This window comes from Vigna radiata, chromosome 7 (genome assembly GCF_000741045.1).
Source record: "Vigna radiata var. radiata cultivar VC1973A chromosome 7, Vradiata_ver6, whole genome shotgun sequence".
Classification (NCBI taxonomy): Eukaryota; Viridiplantae; Streptophyta; class Magnoliopsida; order Fabales; family Fabaceae; genus Vigna; species Vigna radiata.
The window spans coordinates 44722506-44729454 of NC_028357.1; the positions used below are offsets into that span (position 1 = coordinate 44722506).

Here is a 6949-nt window from a genome sequence, read left to right on the forward strand (position 1 = left end):
TTATTAATAAAACTGGTTTTTAATTTATCTAAAGCTTATAATTTCTAGGACCACTTCAATCCAAAATTATTTACATATAAGTCATTATCACTTTGATGACTTTTTTTTTCAGTTTCATAAAAAGATTGTTCCTTTTTCATATGACTTTAATTTAAAATTCGTGGAAGATTAACACAACTCGTCCTAAGACGTAAATCCTCAATCAATTGTACATTTTTGTAACTAATGAACAAAGCTGTCCCCATTCACGTTATTTTAAGTTTCTGCTTGTTATAATTTTTTTTTATCCCTAATTCACTGTCCATATGTTCTAGTGATAATTAATATTGATCCATGGTTTCATACTTTTTATTTATAATCTATGTTTCTCTTTTATGAATGCAGTCTGGAAAGTGTTAAATTGGGCTTGTAGCAGAAAGAAAGGGTTAGATTGGATTTATTTATGGACCTCGGATATGTGGAATGTCAAACTTAGACATACTTAGTTCCGTCAAGGTGTGAAGGTTTGTGGAGTTTAGGGATGCATATTCTAAGGATGCATATTCTAAGGTGTGAAGGGCATAGTCATTATATATTGTAATACTCATAGTCATACTCATTTTAGTTCATCTTTCGGAGTTTTGTTAATATTCTTGTTGTCATTGTCTTTAGTAAAATTAAATATTTTGCATTTTGACTGAAAATGTATAAAAAGTGATACTCTGTTTTCTACATAGATGCTGAGAAAATAGGGTTTTGGTTTTGGTCAGCATTTTATATCAATAAACTACGGGATTGGATAGAATACAAGAGACTAAAATATGATTTAAATCTATTGAAATTTTTTGAACATATTAATCAAAACTATACTGTAAGGTGAAAGAGAGACTGCTGCAGTTATATTATTAACTTTCTATGACGTTTTACTTTTAGTTTTGAAAGATATTAGTATACTTTGAGCTTTTATACTAATAGTTAAGAGTTGTTAAGTATCACGAGGCATATGGAACTGTGATATTGTGCTTTCTGTATTTCATAATCAGGAGGAAAATTAGAAAAGGCTAGCTAAATATGAAGTGTAGCTTGTTTTTTTTTTTTTTTTTAAGTTGCGTAGATTTTTTATTTTTTTCATTGAATCATCCAAGTTTATATTTTGAATCATATTCAAGTATATATGTATGTGTTGCTCATTTGAGAAGTTTTTCTTTGGAGTAACTTTTTCTTTCATTTTTAGCACATAGTATCTAAAAGACTAATTAGTACAATTTTTTTTTAAATGATAGTACCCACAAATGCTCTATTTATATTTATTCATATGAAAAATGCTAGTTTGTGTATTTTATTAGGAGAAATTAAGTAGTTTCTTCACTTAAAGTAAAAAACATTCATACATTTGATATGATACAGATGGTTTCCAAGGACATGGGAAAATCGGAAATTCTTAAAAAAATTCAAGACATGATACATTCCAAGTGCATTTTTCATGTATAATCTTTGTACATTGGCATTGATCATTTCTACTACTATATAATTATATGAATTGACCGTAATCATAAATTACAAAAACAACACTTGTGATCATAACAAAAGATCATATTTAACTTTATGCCTATATCAAATTGTGTTAATCAGTGGATGATAATCATAATTTTACAAACACAACATATTTGTAATAGTAATAACTATAGGGGAACGAACTGTCAAAGCTGCAAGGTGGGTTGAATAGTGAGATTAGTTTTTCAAAACTAAATTAATTTATTTTCAATGTATTTTTAATTATTATTTTCATTTACTTTATATTTTTCTGAAATAGTTTTAAAATTGCACATGATATTTTATTAATATTTTTTTTTCTTTGATCCAAATATCTTTTTTAATGTTGAATATAAAAAAAAATATAGTTTCATAATTTTATTACAAATAGGTTTTTTTTTATTATCTAATAAAAAAATAGAATAAAAACTTATCATTTCTACATAATATATAAATATTGATTTTATAAAAAAGTTATTTAAGATAATTTTTTAATTATAATTATATTTTAGATTTATAATTTTATTATTTTAAAAAGTTGAAAATATAAGTTAGATTTTTTTGAGTTTAAAATAAGGTAATTTTGATATTAAAAATGTTTCAAAGAAGTATTTTTTGTAAGTTTAATATTACTTATATTTACATACAATCATAAAAGCATATATATTTTTTTTTTTAATTTTTCTTTTGTATTTTAAGACTTTTTATGGACTTATTTTGATAAATTATTTAAAAAATATTATATATATATATATATAAGCTTTTAATTTATTTTTATTTTGTCATTTAAAATATAATAAGCATATTTCAGTTTAGAAATAAATATTTTTTTCTTAAAAATAAAATAAATTATTGTTTTTATAAAACATGTTAATATAATATAAATATTTTTATATATTAAAATTGAATAAAAATAAATACAATTTTATAAAAATTAAAAAAAATAAAAATTAATATAATTATATAATTTAATACAAAAATCTATAATTAATATATAGGATTAAGTTATAGAGTTACATCAATAGATTAACCTAACAAAAAAAAAGTTTAAACATTATTAAAAATATTATTAGAAATAAAATGTTTAACCAAGATCTATAAATTGGCCTGACCTAATTTTTTTAATAAAGGAAATTTTGGTGTGGTATTACCTTTGATATATACTAGGGCCAAATTTAATATATGTATAACCATAATACTATTGCATATATTCAAAAAATAATTAATACTTATATTTGGTCCCTCAGTTTTTAGGACGTGTTAAAAGTTATTTTTCTTTTTTTTTAAAGTTCATCAACATCTGATATTTTTGCTTACAATGTTAAAAACAAACTTGTTCCTGGTATCAAAAGCTTGATGATTTATACAATTATTATTAACGTGACACTGTGAGGTCTTTTGAGATTAATGAAAAAATGTCACCTGACATATCCCTTTCCATCCAAAGTTAGGATTTCAAAATTACAACATCTATTTTCTTCCTCTCCATCATTGACACCAATTTCTTCTTATTTTCTTCCACCATAAACCACATTATTGTTAAAGTTGTCTTGAGGTTTGTCATTTCATTCTCCAGCAATCTTAACATCCATTTTTTAGTGCGACCTTCATCTATCCCTTTCCTCTAAACTTCCCCTCTCAACAAATCCAATAAATGGGAAAAGTTTGATGCAATCAAGAAATGGTATAGGTAATAACACAGAAATCATTGAATGAAATGAAGAAAATGGTGGGTATTCTTTCTGTAAAGGCTGTGAGAATAACTGTCACAACCTACATCACAGTGAAAACAGGAGAATAATGGGGGAATCAAGACACTAATTATAGGGAAAAGCACAAGACTCTATTTCCTTGCTCTGTTAAAAAGTGAGAGCCAAATTAAACACAAAAATCCAGAAACAGAAACCCTAAATCGCATCTTCTTCTCTGTGAGTTTATCGTTCTTGCGTATCTTGCAAATGCACGAAACACATTCTCCTCACAAGTATCGCCGTCAACCTGCATCCAAAATAGAACCAGAAACCCATTTACATCGCAAGGGCCAAATCGTAGTACCATGACATTCTCCTTTGCGCATCAATCACGTCGCCATTGTGAATACCTGAATCATGCTTCTACGACTACAATATAATTGCATAAGTCATCAAGTTTTTGTTAACAAGACAAGTTTGACGTTAATTTTTTTATCACCATAAGAAAAAACACTAACATGAACTATTCTTGTAAAATATAGAATGATACTTAACTTTTGAGAAAAAGAAGAAAAAGAAGGACAATTTTCAACACATTCTACTAATCAAAAGAAACAAAATAGATATTAAATCTATAAAAAAATTATATGCTTTTCTTTTCCAACTCTGTTTATAAATGTCACTAAAAGCGTTCAATGAGATCTGACAAGGCAAGAATAGCAAGAGTACTTTATATAATTCATGTCACTGTTTTTATTTCTTTTTCGATGGAAAACTAATTATATAGGTGCATTGGAATAAGACTACAAGGCTAACATGAGACATGACTTAATTTTTTTTTAATAATTGCTTATATAGTATATTTAATAAATTAGGATAGAATGAGAAATAGGAAAATAATTATGCAGCAACATGTTATATGATATAAGAAGAAAATAAGTAAATGTTGGTATCATATTATTTTAAATAGAATATGCATGCTCAATTATCTATTAGGACATAATTTAGAGCTTGTATTTTGGTTCCAATTTTGTATATATAACTTATTTATTTGTACCATTTTATATCTCTTCATTATATAATTACTTAATGATTATACATGTTTATATTTAAAGATGAAAAGCTTTTGGATCAAGTTGTTATTTATAAAAAAGTGTTTAATGAGACTAAATATTTTCTCATGATGATAAATTTTATGTCGGTGGATTTACTAACGGAAAATAAAACAGTGATATCGCCATTAAAGAACATACACATAATTGACGTTAAAAATATTTTTTTTAGTAGTGTTATGTACAAAATCATACGAGTAGATAAATAATTTCATCAAATAATTTTTTGAATATATATTTTAATACATAAATTACATTTTAATTTTAGAGTATAATAGAATGATATTTTTAGTCAATAATAAATCTGTATAATTATATTAAAATTTAGGTTTAAACCATTTAGTTGTCCCTATTTTCAGGAGGTTTTCGCATTTTGATCCCTGTTTTATTCGAATTCCTAATTGAGTCCCTATAAGTGCTAATTTCAATCAATTAAGCCCCTGTCGTTAAATTTAGTTAAGGAGGTTAACTTTTTTGCACAACTGGAAGGATGACCTGTTAATTTCTATAAACGTGGCCTATTTAGAGTTGAAACGTTGCATGAATTAGAGTTGAAATTAATTGAAATTAGCACTTATGGGACTCAATTCATGCCACCTTTCAACTCTAAACAGGTCACGTTTATAGAAATTAACAGGTCATCCTCCCAACTGTGTAAAAAAGTTAATCTCGTTAACTAAATTTAACGGTAGGGGCTTAATTGATTGAAATTAGCACTTATAGGGACTCAATTGGGAATTCGAATAAGACAGAGATCAAAATAGGAAAACCTCCCGAAAATAGGAACAACTAAATGGGTTAAAACCTAAAATTTATTATAAATGTTAAAAATGATGAGATAAAAAATAAAAGTATCCAAAAATGTTCTATAAAATTTAATAGAAAAAAGTTCAAAAACATTTCTAATTTATTTATTGATAAAAAATTTATACAATAAAAAAATATAATAACATGTTTTATGTAACGTCCCAATAAATCTATGACAAAAGCTAAGATTCATTCAACTTACATCTTTTGTTATTTTTAAGTCCTCTGCTATCCATCCTAGAAGAGTCTTGAAGCAGGTAGCATCATTCATCCATTGGGGAAAAAATGGAACAAAGTTATTCTTTGCATCTTTAGAATTATATTAGTTTTATTTTTTTAATAAAGGATTTCAATCTTTAGGTTATTTTGTTCATGGAAAGGCCTGACTATTTGTGAGTTTTAGCTTATAATTATTAACTTTTGATGGACTTATTCTCCATCCTAAGTTTGAAGGCTATCCAATTTTCCTAACGCAAAAGAAACTCCTCTTCACCTAAGATGTTGTAGAGAGGAATAACTTGAAAATGCATAGACTAAAACATACTCACTATTTGACTTTAGAGGTTGGATTGGAGCAATATCCATATTTTTTCGTAAATAAAAACAATGAGTTGCATCTTTCAGGGTATAACCAATACTGTTGGGGCTGTTGAGTTGCATCTGACTTGCACCATCAATCTTCTTTTATATGACTGGTACCGTGGTAATGATTTCTTATTCTATAATAATTTCTAAATTCAATGAGTTTCTTTTTGTTTTGTATATAATAGCTTTAAAAAATGCATTGTACTATTTATTAATGTATTATAATATTCAAGTTTCTTTAATCTATAACTATAATTATTTGGTGACAATCAATTCTCTAGATCTTTACCTGATTTCATTCATTCTATAGAACTTTAATTTTTTCTATTATATCCTCATCATGTTTAAGATGTGAGGCAACAATATTAGTAGCTTCATCAAAGGACTAGATTTTCCATTTTCTCAACTTAAAAACTCAACAAATTTGCAGACATTGTAAGTATACTTGTATTACTATTACAATTTCTCATTTTCATTGAGTTATGGTGTCTCAAAAATAAAATTCCCTAATAATTAAAAATAATGACTATATGATTTTAATGTTTTTCCATGGCTACCTATTTACATGTTAAATAGTTTCCTAGAGTACTATAGGAATGGTTCCTGAATAGCGTGGAGATTTGATTGTGTTATTTTTCTAATTACATATTCTTATAACTAATATTATCTACACATTTATATTGTAATTAATTTATTAATTTGATTTATGTTAATGGTTTGATTTTGAAACCAGTAAGTTATACATATTATACTATTTGCCAAAGAAAATAATTTTAATGTTTGAATACTAAATTAGAAGTTATGACAAAAGCTTTGGACTTAGTCAAAGTTGTTTCGATTTTGATTATGGTGAAGAAAGTCCGTATAGTTGGTTGTCTACGTAGACACTACAAAAAAAAAGCTTATTTAGAGGGGTTTTTTTTTTTCGATTTGTGGGGGTTTTTACCCTCCGCTAAATAAATTCTGGGGGTTTTTCAAATTCCCGCAGTTTGAGTCGTCACAAACTATCTGCGGGGGTTTTTTCGCCCCCTGGTATCATATTCAATTTGTGGGGGTTTTTCTGCGGAGGGTAAAAACCTCCTCTATATATTCAATTTGCGGGGGTTTTTCTGCGGAGGGTAAAAACCTCCTCTATATATTCAATTTGCGGGGGTTTTTCTGCGGAGGGTAAAAACCTCCTCTATTACTGACTATTATTTTGAGGGAGTTTTTAACCTCCTTTATATTTTTATCACTTTTTTT

General features: G+C 26.5%; 1 long non-coding RNA gene across 1 annotated transcript in view; it reads left to right on the plus strand.

Moving 5' to 3' along the window:
* The first annotated feature begins 5360 nt into the window (after window positions 1-5360).
* Window positions 5361-6949, plus strand: part of LOC111241997 — a 6500-nt gene continuing 4911 nt past the window's right edge. The window contains exons 1-2 of the long non-coding RNA XR_002668427.1: window positions 5361-5379; window positions 5747-5825. This is a non-coding gene — a long non-coding RNA (uncharacterized LOC111241997). The remainder of the gene's footprint in view (window positions 5380-5746; window positions 5826-6949) is intronic.